Genomic DNA, 12,794 nt, shown 5'->3' on the forward strand with positions numbered 1-12,794 from the left:
CTCCCTGGAACAGGCAACCGAGTCTGCGCCTAGAGAGCCCCGCCGGCAGCCAAGCCCCGCCCCTTCGCTTGCCTGGCAGCGGCCGCCGCTGCCCCCTGGAGGCGGCTCCCTTCGGCTTCACCCGCCAGGGATGCAAATAGCGGCTTCGCTCGGAAGCCCCGAGGGCCCAGGCGCTCGCTCGCTTGAAAGGGGAGAGCGCCGGCCGGGAAAGTCTGGCTGCTGGCGGAGGCCCCGGGCAAGCCGGCCCTGGAGCGGGTTGAAGGGGAGGCCGCAGCGCGCCGCGCTCACCTCCTGAGGCCTTCGCGGAGGCCGCCCGGGAGCGGGGTGGTTCCGAGGAGCCTGGCTGCGAGACTGGGGGCGGGGTCGGTGAGGAGCTGAGGAAAGGAGCCTTTGTGCGAGGCGGCGCTCGGGCTCCCTCTGGCGGCCTCTGCCGGCCGCGCCCGGAACTGCGCCGCTTGGCTCGCCCGCTGCCTGCCACGCCGAGGCGGGTGTGTGCGCCAGAGAGATAATCCCCCGCCACTGTGCAGCTGTCACACATGCCAACTGTCCTTGTCAAGGGAGGACAGCCCCGCTTACGCGCTCGCTTTGCAAGCGCAGCCCGCTCGTCTCCACGGAGCTGTCCCTTTAGCAAGCAAATCGCGCGGCGGGTTTCCATGGAGGTGGAAGGGAAGGGAGGCTGCGGTGTGACCCCCCCTCCTCCTCCTGCCACTCACGTTGCTTCTCTCCCTCCCCCCCCCCGCCTCCAGCTGTAAATTCTTCTCCTGCTGTGCAGGTTCGGCTCGCTGCTTCGTCCTCAGACCGTAACCGAGTCTCTCAGCTGCGAACTGGGTCAAAAAACTCTGGCACTTCCTCTTGCACAGCTTCGCCTTGAAAGGAAAACCTCGGCTAGTTTCAGTGGAGCCTCTTTTCCAATGTGCTTAGGTTCGCAACCTTACGCTCCAGTGGTAAACACATTAATTTCCTGGCATCCTCTTATGTAAATAGAGATGCTGGAGCTCAAGTTTGTGTTTATCCTGGTTTCTAATCGCAGATGTTTGGCAGGTTGCGGTTACTACCGGGGAAAAAAGCATTTCTGCATGGTTATATTGTTTCTTCAGACGTTCATTGAAAACAGATTTTCCGGGCTGACGGGGACTTGCTTCCACAAAGCTCTCTTAGCCAGAATGTCAGGCGCATCACTGTAATTATTGTTCAGTGGCGAAGAAAAAAAGCACTCTGCACTCTGCACCTGCTCAAACACATTCCATTCTCTGTCGGTTCATAAATTCCAGAAAATCCTAAAAACAGATTCCTGGGTGCAGCAGAGGAACAATTTCATTATAATTTCTACCTATCATATTTAAGGATCCGGGTGCTAAATTAATCGCTTATAGATTAAAGTCAGGGAACGGTGCGATTTTATGCATCTTTACTTGCGACTTTATTTCAAGTACTGTAAATGTGCATGGAATCGCAGCCCTAGGGTAGGACGGCACCTCAGTGATACCTCTGTTGGAAGAACAAATCCGTCTGGGGTTTGAAGTTGCCCTACAGCTGGCGGAAGTTGGGGACTGAAAGATGAAGATAACCTTTAACTCTCTGTTCTTAAGCAACATCGTTAAAAGCATGTTCCATTGAATAAGAAAGAGCGCAGTTCCGAGAGTAGAACCTAAAAAGTTTCCCTTATTTCAGTTACAGTTTGCTCCCGAGCAATATGGAGGAACAGAATGTGGTTGACATACAGGCCTTGAATCGCTTTTCTGGCGGACTAGAGCGTTTTAGAGGGGATTACCCTAGTACCAGCAAATGCTCTTGGGAAACAATTTTTAGGATTCCGGATTTACAGACTAGCGAGAATTAGAGAAGCCGCTTTGGATTTACGAGGGGCATCTTAAAACCCACCAGCCTTTGGGTTTCTGGTGTTGCAGACTAACAAAGCTCAGCAGAATCCCTCTTTTTGCATGTTTCCGAGTGGCAGCTGAGAAAACTCTGTGGCACATTCAAGCTTGGGATGCAGGAGCCTCACTGAATAAGTCCTCCTTTACTGACCACTGTTCTGGTATTGCCAGTCGCGACTTCCGAAGGGCACATTCTTGCAAGCCTAAAGCCTGAAATTGTGAACACGGAGCTAGAGCGTGGTGGCTGTTCTGAATTAGTGAACTTGAAGTACATGGTGCTGTCGTAAAAATAGATAAGCTGCCCCCCTTCTTTCCAGTTCTTCGGGGTGGCTGTAGGGGGAATATGATGCAGCTGATCACAGAATGAGTGCGGTTTGCTGTTGCTTGAAGCAAGCAGGTCTGACCGGATAGACGCACCCAACGGTGCAGTCGGAAGGAATGCCTTCCAGTTCCAGCGCAAGCCTATACGTGCCTTGCCATTTACTTCCAGGTAAGTGTGCATGCAGCTGCAGCCATGGGCGTGGCCAGGGTTTTTGTGGGGCGGGGGCGGGTTTTTTGTGTTGGGGGGACAGAACCTCAGCTACCTATGTATTTTTTTTATTGATTTAGGGGTGGCAGCTGCCCCTTCCTGCCCCTCTTGGCTACGCCTTGGGCTGTAGCCCTAGGCTTACTGCGGGTGACCCAGCCCAGGCTCTGCATCCTGCTAAACCGGTCTAGTTGCCCACCAGCCTTTATGTAACTTGGGGGGAGCGGCGCCCTCGTAGCCTCTTTTCTGGGGCTTCAGCGGCTCCGTTCTCAGTTGCCACCGCTGCCGAGAGCTGAAACCTCCTTCTCCGGGGCTGTTGAGCACGTGACCCGCCCCCCCCCGCCCCCGGATTTCCAGCAAAAGCAGCTGCAGGGTTCTGAGCGCAAACAAGCCATCCCGAGGGCGGCCCCGGCCTGCCTCCCTGCTTGCTTGCCTGCCTGCTTCTGCTTCTGCTGCGGCCGCCAAACTCACGCTCAGCCCTGCAGATCAGAGTCTGCTTATTACTGGGGAAGGAGGAAGGGGAAGGCAGAGTGAAAGCTCGTCCTCCGGAGAGGAAGGCTTTGGCTCCGCGCCTTCCTTGCTTCCCGGGAACCTCGAATAGGAGCGCGCTTCTCCTTTTCTGTGTATTCTCTCCTTCGCTCGCTCGCTTCTCCCAACCGACACTCGGCTGAAGCATGCAGAGATCTACCACACAGCCATACTGGTTTATAATGGGATGAAATGGGGGAGGGCGGAACGTCCGCCGGGCCACTCTGTTCTTCTCTAAATAGGCGGTGGGTAATTGCAGCAGAAAAGAATAGAGACCACCACCAGAGCATAGGGTCGATAATGAAAGCGGGAGTTAAATGTCTCCGGGAGGCTTCTCATCTGTCTCTCAAGGCCACCGTCCTATTAGTATACAGCTGTCAGGGGTGCCAACTTAAGTAAAATATTGGGGGAGGGCAGGTAAGCTCTGCCCCACATAATCAATCACGTGACGCGGTGCACGCACACCTTTTGAACGGCAATGCCCATCCACTTTAGGGGGCTGGCTGCTTCAAATATTTTATTTGAAACACCTCGGCCCCTAGGAGTTGGCTCCTATGATACACGCTTACTTGTGAGCAGGGCGGGCACAAGACATTTGGCACCTGAGGCGAACCACAAAAGGGAGCCCCCCCCTCCCCTAGAGTGGACAATGGAATCGGAAAAAGCTTGCAATTACCAGTTAGGCTTAGGGTTTAAATAAGTAATGTGATGAATTAACATGTTTAATGCTGAATTGGGAAGAAAGAATGATGTTAAGTGATTAAGTTAAGTTTATAAGAATTTTGATTTGGAAAACCGTTAAAATGATGTGCACTGAAATTCAACCAGGGGGATACGAGGAAGTCACTTTTGAATGTTAATAAGATTAGTTTTAATAAGGTTTGATTTCTGTTTGTTGCTTTATTTGTTAGTGTGTTTATAATTTTGTGAAAATCAATAAAAAATAGGGGGGGGGAGGAATAGAGTGGACAGTGGAGATCTACATCGGGAACAAGGGGAGGAATCAAATCAACCTTACCAGATGGTTGAAGTGGGAACCAAAGGTCCACGGTGGAGAGAACGACCCCTGCTCTGAATCCCACTCCAGATGGAAGCAGAGCTCAGGAGACCCCCCCCCAAAGCGCAGCACCCACCACTGGGGGGGGGGAAGAGATAATCCGTGCTTCATATTTGCTGAGAGATCAGTCCGACCTCCAAGGACCCCACTTAGGCAGCAGCAGGCCATGTATCCTTGGAGCATAGGAGCCAACTCCTAGGAGGTGAGGTCCCTTCAGCCCCCCCAATAAAATATGTGAGGGGACTGGGCTCCCCCAAAGTTGATGTGCGTTGCCTCTGGCACTCTGGCACTAACTCCTGGGGGCCCAGGCACACACATTTTTTTTTCCTATGGGTGCCTGGCCTCCACCCCTGCCACTGCGACTCACTGCTGCCACTGCACACGGCCACACCTCGCCATGCACTGCTCTCTGCCACCGCTTGCCAGTTAGTGTATCTTTAATGCCAATCCTCAACAACACTGGTCATGATCCTGCCAAAGTTAAGCATGATCCCCAGCATATCTGTGGATTTGTGGTTGAAGATGGGATTCAGCACATCCATGGCATTGAATATTCGCATTGCACTTTAATTGTATTTTATTGCTTCTTTTATTTCTTACATTGTATTTTATTGTATTGCAATTTGAATTGTATGGAACTACAGTTGCAGCAAAAGTGGTCAGCAATTTTTCACTGGCCCATTGGGGAAAAGTTTGGGAATCACTGCTTTAGAACCCTTGCTGCATTTGTTGTCTAAGCTCCCTTTAAAAAAAATGTAGATATTGGTTGTTCCTGGGCCAGCTGCTCCTGTATTTGATAGATAGGACTTAAAATATACTTTATAATAAGATTGCTTGACTAGATCTCTGGCTGAAAGATTAGAGGAAAACTGGCAACGCCACTGAAGAGCTCCAAGATTAACAAACCATCAGCATTGTTTCTATTAAAAACCATAATAATTAAGATTGTCTCCACCAGTCTTTCTATAGTCCTGATCCCATGAAGATAGATCTGCCCAGGCAAGGTGCAAGAATAATCTCTGTTATTGTATGTCCTGGGCTCAGCCAAACACCTACCACATGCTCACTCAACACTGAATGGAAGACTCATCACCAGGTAATAGGAGGGATATTTCGTTTCCTTTATCGCTGCTGGCTGGATCCCTTTCTCGCTGACTTTAAGGCCTTCACTATTTTTAATGTTTAGTGTTAAATATTAAAGAGATGTGTGGGTACATGTGCAGTCTAGTTCAAGAAGACATGGAAACTTTCTGATGTTGAATGTGGAGTTCAGAAGATAATAATAACAGAAGCCAAAGTTTTGTCTGATGCTCCAGACATTTATAATTTATCTTCATTTGGTAGTGGTCTAGTATCAAAATGTTTTTTGTATCTGAAAGATTTCAGATGGATTGCATTTATGTTATTTTACACAACAAGCCTTTCTGCTTGTTTGTTTTGCAGAAGTGTCTGCTGAGTCAGCTAAGATGGACAAGTTGTGACTGTCTAACTAATACTGAGAAGAAACAGTAGGCTCTCCTCTGGGAAATTCACACTTCTATTGTTTGCAGGCAAAATCTAATATTTAATGCTAAGGTCCTACCTTGGAAGTATTATTCCACAGCTCACCCTTGCCCTATGAGCCTAAGGAAAGTTTTACAAGCGAAGACTTGCACTGATGAGTTGTAGCAATTTCCTTTGCTAGTTTTGCTATGTATAAAATATCTCTGTTGTTTAAACAATGTTTTCCCTCCATCTACTCAGCCATCTGCTGTTCCCATTCAATCCTTCAATGGCAAAATGTTGCATATTATATCACATACATTTCCAAGGCAACAGTGTGATGGCATAAATACTGTATGATGATTTTCATGGAACTTTGAAGTGTCAGGCATAGCCCTACTGGCTTTAGCCCAAACGTAGCAGAGTTTTCCTGCACAGCGAAGAAGCTAGTTGCGGCGGTAATGACTAGTCAGCTAGACTCAGAATAACTATTTACAGGATTTATTAAAAGGAAAAATAAAACCAGCAGAGTTTCTGCATACAAATAAAAGCAAAATAAACCCTCTCTTTCTCTCTCTCAAAACCATACACAGCACTTCTAACTCCTAACACACCTCACATCAAACTGTGCTAGCAATCCCTAGATAACAGAGTTGAGTGCTGCTCGTTAACCAATCAGAGTGAGTAGTTTCTAGGTCAAGCAGACCTGGGCTTTCTGCCAAGAGTAAATTGACACCAGCTTGAGTTAATTGGTGAAGCTAGAATCTGCAAGTTTCTCACGAGAACCAATTAACAGAAACTGAAACCGAAACTGAACACCCCCTCACAGATTCTGCTGAACAATTAACACCAAATACACCTATGTAGGAGATTATTTTTCCAGCAAACCTAAACCCTTGCACATTCGCTTGTTCTTTATCTTTGCCAATGGTTTAGTTAACACATCTGCTACATTTTCTTCACTTGACACATAAGTACAGGTGATTACATTGTCTTGTACACAGCAACGTACATTTTGGTATTTTACAGAGATATGTTTGGAACGCGATTTGAAACCCTCTGTTTTACTTAAGGTTATACAAGCTTGATTATCAATGTAAACTTGTACTGGTTCTCCACAATTTACATTTAAATCTGCCAACAAATGCTTGAAATAAATCACCTCGTTGCACAATTCACTCAATGCGGCGTACTCTGATTCCGTTGATGACACACTTACAATGTCTTGCTTGCGTGACCGCCAGCTGATTAAAGCTCCACCGACCATTATGACTAGTCCTGTGACAGATTTTCTATCTGGCAAATTTCCCCAGTCACTATCACAGTAGCAACTCAACATTTCATCCTCGGAAGAATTTAATTGTAACATATAGCCAATTGTCTGTTTGAGATACCTCAGAACTTGTTTTACCCCTTTCCAGGCATTTAGTGTGGGTTTTGAGACCAATCTACTTAATATGCCTACTGCATAGCTAATATCAGGTCTGGACCACTGTGCTATATACAATAAACTTCCAATTACAGAGTGATATACATCAGGATGTTCAAATTCAGGACTCTCATCTACGTGAAGTGTTTTTATGAAACCTGGATCCATAGGTACCGCTGCCCCTTTGCAATCCTGCATCCTGTATGTAGTCAGTAGTTGCTTAACTTTGTTCTGCTGACTAATTAGGCAGCTGCCATCTTGGGCCCAGCACACTTCCAACCCTAGATATGTCCTAACCGGGCCTAAGTCCTTCACTTTGAACTTACTGGACAATTGCTTGGCAAATCTTTTAGTTTGTTTATCTGTTTTACAGGCATACAATACATCATCTACATAAATCAGACAAAACTCTTGATCACTGCCTGTACCACGTACATAAACACAATTGTCAGCTGTACTCTGCTTGAAACCAAATGACACTAAGGCCTCATGGAAACATCTGTTCCAAGATCTTGCAGCCTGTTTGAGACCGTATAGAGCTTTGTTTAATTTCAACACTCTATTGGAACCTGTCTCATAACCAGGCGGTTCGGCTAGATACAGGTCTTCTGATATTGGTGCATGTAAATATGCAGTCTGAATGTCAAAATGGTTTAACAGGAGTTTTCTCTTTGCTCCAAGCGCTAAAATCAGCCTTACACTGTCCCCCTTAGCAGTAGGGGAAAAAGTTTCGTCATAATATTTTCCAGGCCTCTGAGAATATCCTTGAGCAACTAAACGAGCTTTGTATTTGTACTCTCCTGTCACCAGAGGTTTAAGTTTGTACACCCACCTGCAGCCTACAATCTTTGCCCCCTCAGGCGCTGCTACTGGTGTAAAAACCTTGTGCTCATTCAGAGAGGACATCTCTTCCTCCATTGCCTGTTTCCAGCGCTCTGCCTCCTCTTTTGGTAACTTTAACACCTCCTGAAAACTCTTGGGTTCTGCACTTACACTAAACATATTTGCAGTATCAGGAGAAAAACGCACCGGAGGCACTCCTTTGTTTTGTCTTTTAGATCTTCTGGGAGAAAATTTTTCTTCTGACCCACTTTCCTCCTCAGAACTACGACCTCTCTTTTGTTGCTTAGCAACTGGTCTTTGGCTAACTTCACTTTCCTGAGAGCTCTTGTCTGAACTTTCCTCCCCCTCAGACTCTGACTCTCTGTGTTTACTTTCAGAGTCATGAAGCTCCTGGGAAGGTTCAAACCAAACCTCAGTATTGGCATGTAGTCTCTCCCAGCCACTATGTTCACAAAAACTGGCATTCCTGGAGATCACAATGCCATTTGACCCTTCAGCAAAGCGGAAACCTTTTCCCAGCTCCTGGTAACCCACAAACACTAGCTGTTTGGTCTTAGCATCTCCCTTCTTTCTCATTTGTTTCGGAATTAATACCCAGGCTTTTGATCCAAACACATGCAAATGGTCAATTTTAGTTTTTTTCTGAAACAATTTAAAGTACGGGGTTGTACCTATTGTTTGATGGAAGAGCCTATTTTGGAGATAACACGCGGTGAGCATGCTCTCCCCCCAATAAGACATGGGCAAATCAGCATCATCAAGCATGGCAAACATCATATCTTGTAAAGATCTGTTTTTTCGCTCTGCAACGCCATTCTCCTCTGGGGAAAAAACGTTCGTTTTTCTATGCCCAATGCCACGCTTTTGTAACCAATCTTTAAAGGCATTTGACATAAATTCGCCACCTCTGTCCGTCTGAATCCTTTTGAGTTTAATGGACAGAAATCTTTCCACAGATGCCACCCAGCCTTTAAACTTAGTGAACACGTCACCCTTATTCTTCATGGGAAAAACCCAAGAATAACGCGTGGCGTCATCCACAATTGTTAGTGAAAAACGCGATCCACCCCTGCTTACAGCAAATGGACCAATTACATCCATGTGAACCAGCTGTAGCGGTGCCTCACTAACTCTGTCGCTTCTGGGGTAAGAGACTCTGTGGGTTTTAACCTTTTTACACACATTACAATCAAGGTACTTGTTACAACTCTTTAAATTACCCCCATCAGCCAATTCAGACATTTTTAGTACACTTTTCCAGCAAGCATGCCCCATTTTCCTATGCAATAAGTGCACACAGTTGTCATGTATAGCTTTGTTATTCACTGCAGGCTGAGATTTACTGACCACTGCTGCAACTTGAGATCCTGCTTTAAGCCAAAACAAGCCTCCCTCTGACTTAGCAGTGCCTAAAATCTCACCAGCCTTCTTAATAATGCAACTGTCTCCTTCAAAATACACTTTAAACCCAGCTTTTAGCAAACAATCTACAGACATCAGATTGCTCCTTAATGACGGCACACAAAGTACATTTTGCAGGCATTCACGAAGACAAGGAACAAAAACTGCACCCCCCGAAATCACTTCGGATGTACTTCCGTCTGCTAGAGCCACCTGGCTGCGCTGTGCTGAGTTCTTGGAAACAAACAATTCATCTGAGTTCACGATGTGGCGAGATGCTCCCGAATCGACCACCCAGACCGCTTGTTTCTCATCAGCACTCTTGACCTCGCCGGTCACCAGCTGAGCCGACTGTTTTCGTTTGAAGAATTTCTTTTTACGCTGCTGCTGCTGCTGATCTCGTCTCTGCTCCTGCACCGGCCACTGAGACTTGACCAACTCCGGACATTGTCGTTTTAGATGCGCTGAAGACCCACATCGGAAACAACGCCTAACAGCAAACGCTGACTCCTCACCAGTACGCTGCTCTTGCTTCACCTCTGGCACAGCATGAGAACTCCTTCCAAACCGCCCACCAGTAGAAGCCTCTGCAGCCACCGACCTTTCTTGCCTCTTCTGCCATTCTTCAATCAAACGCCCAGTAACGTAACTGACTGATAAGTCACGCTCCTGTATGCCTTCTAGAGACAAAACTAAATTATCCCAGCTTTCCGGGAGAGAACTCAAAATAATAGCCACCTTCTCCTGCTGGTCTAATGCACAGTCTCTTTCCTGTAGCGCAACAAACTTTAACTGTAAACTGTGTAGGTGTTCCTGCATTGTAACCCCAGGCTGTAACATTGCCTTGTACAATGCCTTGCGAATGAACAGCTTGGAAACCGCTGTCTCACGCACATGGAGTTCTTTAAGTGCTTGCCACACACCTCTAGCTGTCTTGATTCCCCTCACATACGGCAACTGGGAATCTTCCAGCCCCAAGACAATTGTGGCCCTTGCTCTTTGGTCTTTATCGAGGTCTTCATCATCAGGCTTCGTAGGAAACTTACTCACCACTTGCCAGAGACGATCCCTCTGCAGCACTGCCTGCATGCGTTCCGACCACAGCAAGTAATTGGAGTCATTCAGACGCTCAAAGGCCATCTGAACTGGTTGTGAGGCCATCTTGAGAGCGATGTCCCTGGAACCCGGAACCAGCTACTCACGACCACCGAGAGAGAAAACAGGAACCACAGCACCCAGCACTCACACGCTGCAGCTGTTGTCCTTGTGTCCACTGCGTCACCAGCTCACCACGGTCAGGAACCAGCCAGAGTCCATCTGCTCCACCAACAGGAACAACAACTTCTGGAACTACTGGAACCAACGCCGTTGATGCTGACACCACCGCAACTCAGGCTGGCAGCACAATGCCCATAACCTCATGGAACTTTGAAGTGTCAGGCATAGCCCTACTGGCTTTAGCCCAAACGTAGCAGAGTTTTCCTGCACAGCGAAGAAGCTAGTTGCGGCGGTAATGACTAGTCAGCTAGACTCAGAATAACTATTTACAGGATTTATTAAAAGGAAAAATAAAACCAGCAGAGTTTCTGCATACAAATAAAAGCAAAATAAACCCTCTCTTTCTCTCTCTCAAAACCATACACAGCACTTCTAACTCCTAACACACCTCACATCAAACTGTGCTAGCAATCCCTAGATAACAGAGTTGAGTGCTGCTCGTTAACCAATCAGAGTGAGTAGTTTCTAGGTCAAGCAGACCTGGGCTTTCTGCCAAGAGTAAATTGACACCAGCTTGAGTTAATTGGTGAAGCTAGAATCTGCAAGTTTCTCACGAGAACCAATTAACAGAAACTGAAACCGAAACTGAACAGATTTCATGCAGCTGAGTTAGGAAGAGGGAAAACCTTTCATGGAAGCAAACATTTGGAACAACTCTGTGGGCTAAACCACAGAGCCTAGGACTTGCCGATCAGAAGGTCGGCGGTTCGAATCCTTGTGACGGGGTGAGCTCCCATTGCTCGGTCCCTGCTCCTGCCAACCTAGCAGTTCGAAAGCACGTCAAAGTGCAAGTAGATAAATAGGTACCGCTCCGGCAGGAAGGTAAATGGCATTTCCGTGCATTGCTCTGGTTCGCCAGAAGTGGCTTAGTCATGCTGGCCACATGACCCAGAAGCTGTACGCCGGCTCCCTTGGCCAGTAAAGCGCAGTGGCGTGGCGTGGGGGGTGCAGGGGGGCCGGCCGCACCGGGCGCAACATCTGGGGGTTAGGGTTAGGGGGCGCAAATCCACGGGTTAGGGGCGCAAATCCACGGGTTAGGGGGCACAAATTACTTGCCTTGCCCCGGGTGCTGACAACCCACGCTACGCCACTGGTAAAGCGAGATGAGCGCCGCAACCCCAGAGTCGGTCAGGGGTCCCTTTACCTTTATACTCAAGCAATGGGTTTCTCCCCATTATTTTTCCTTCACATTTATCCAAGATTCATTTTAAGGATGAATTCATCTCAGTATGAATTCTTACATATATAAAAAGCTGTCTGTATATATATTATTAGTATCCCATCCTAACTATGAACATGATCCAGGCAAAGTTAAGTTGTTTCACTTCAAGAGTTAAGCATATGCAGGGCTGTGGATTCAGCTCTATGTTTGCTTCATGACTCTTCACATCCTACTTGATTAAGAGTCAGTGTGATGTACTGAACAGAGTGCTGGATTTGGACCAGAGACCTCAGGTTATGTCCTTGCTTGGTCACGAAATCCCTGCAGTTGCCTTGTACAAGTCACTATCCTTCAGCATCCTGTCTACCTCAGAGGATAATCATAAGGATGCAGTGGAAGGAAATCCCATATACATCACTCTGTGCCCCTTGGAGGAAGGGTAGGATGAAAATGTAATAAATACATGATGTTTCTAAGAAAGCACACTGGAGGTTGTAGCCTAAAATTCAGTACAGTGGTACCTTGGGTTAAGAACTTAATTCATTCTGGAGGTCCGTTCTTAACCTGAAACTGTTCTTAACCTGAGGTACCACTTTAGCTAATGGGGCCTCCCGCTGCCGTTGTGCCACCGCTGCGCGATTTCTGTTCTCATCCTGAAGCAAAGTTCTTAACCTGAGGTACTATTTCTGGGTTAGTGGAGTCTGTAACCTGAAGCGTCTGTAACCCAAGGTACCACTGTATTTCCCCCCAGAGGATATATAACACCATTATGACTACTAAAAAGGAAATGAAAATGGCTATCCAGCCCTCTTCTAATGTACTGTACCAACATCACTAAACTTTCTTCTTACTTAATGACTTCTTTTACTTTATGTATGGTATTGTCAGTGCACCTTGCAAATGCAGAATAATGTAAGGGAAAAGTTCTCTGCTCTGGTGTGTATACACTCTACCCATGCTCATTGTCACTCCCGGGTTATATTTTTTGATTTCTGGACAAAAGTACAGTTTTGAAAAACTGGCCTTTTGGCTTGGAAATTGTGGGATCAGTTAATGGGGTAGCATAAAGAACAGGGGTAGCATAGAGGAAGTTTGTTGGGTATCTGTTATAGATTTCAGCAAATATAAGTCTAGGTCATGAGAGCAAAAAGAAATGTAAGCAGCCCCTTCCATTTTGTGCTGGCAATGAGAAACCACAAAGCATTGGGCGG

General features: G+C 46.9%; 1 long non-coding RNA gene across 1 annotated transcript; it reads left to right on the forward strand.

Moving 5' to 3' along the window:
* The first annotated feature begins 394 nt into the window (after window positions 1-394).
* LOC308589739 lies at window positions 395-5,800 on the forward strand. The gene is made up of 3 exons (XR_014009463.1): window positions 395-2,367; window positions 4,947-5,084; window positions 5,432-5,800. It is a non-coding gene; the product is annotated as an uncharacterized lncRNA (long non-coding RNA).
* The last annotated feature ends 6,994 nt before the right edge of the window (window positions 5,801-12,794 follow it).

Source organism: Podarcis bocagei, assembly GCF_964188305.1.
Source record: "Podarcis bocagei genome assembly, chromosome: 6".
Lineage (NCBI taxonomy): Eukaryota > Metazoa > Chordata > Lepidosauria > Squamata > Lacertidae > Podarcis > Podarcis bocagei.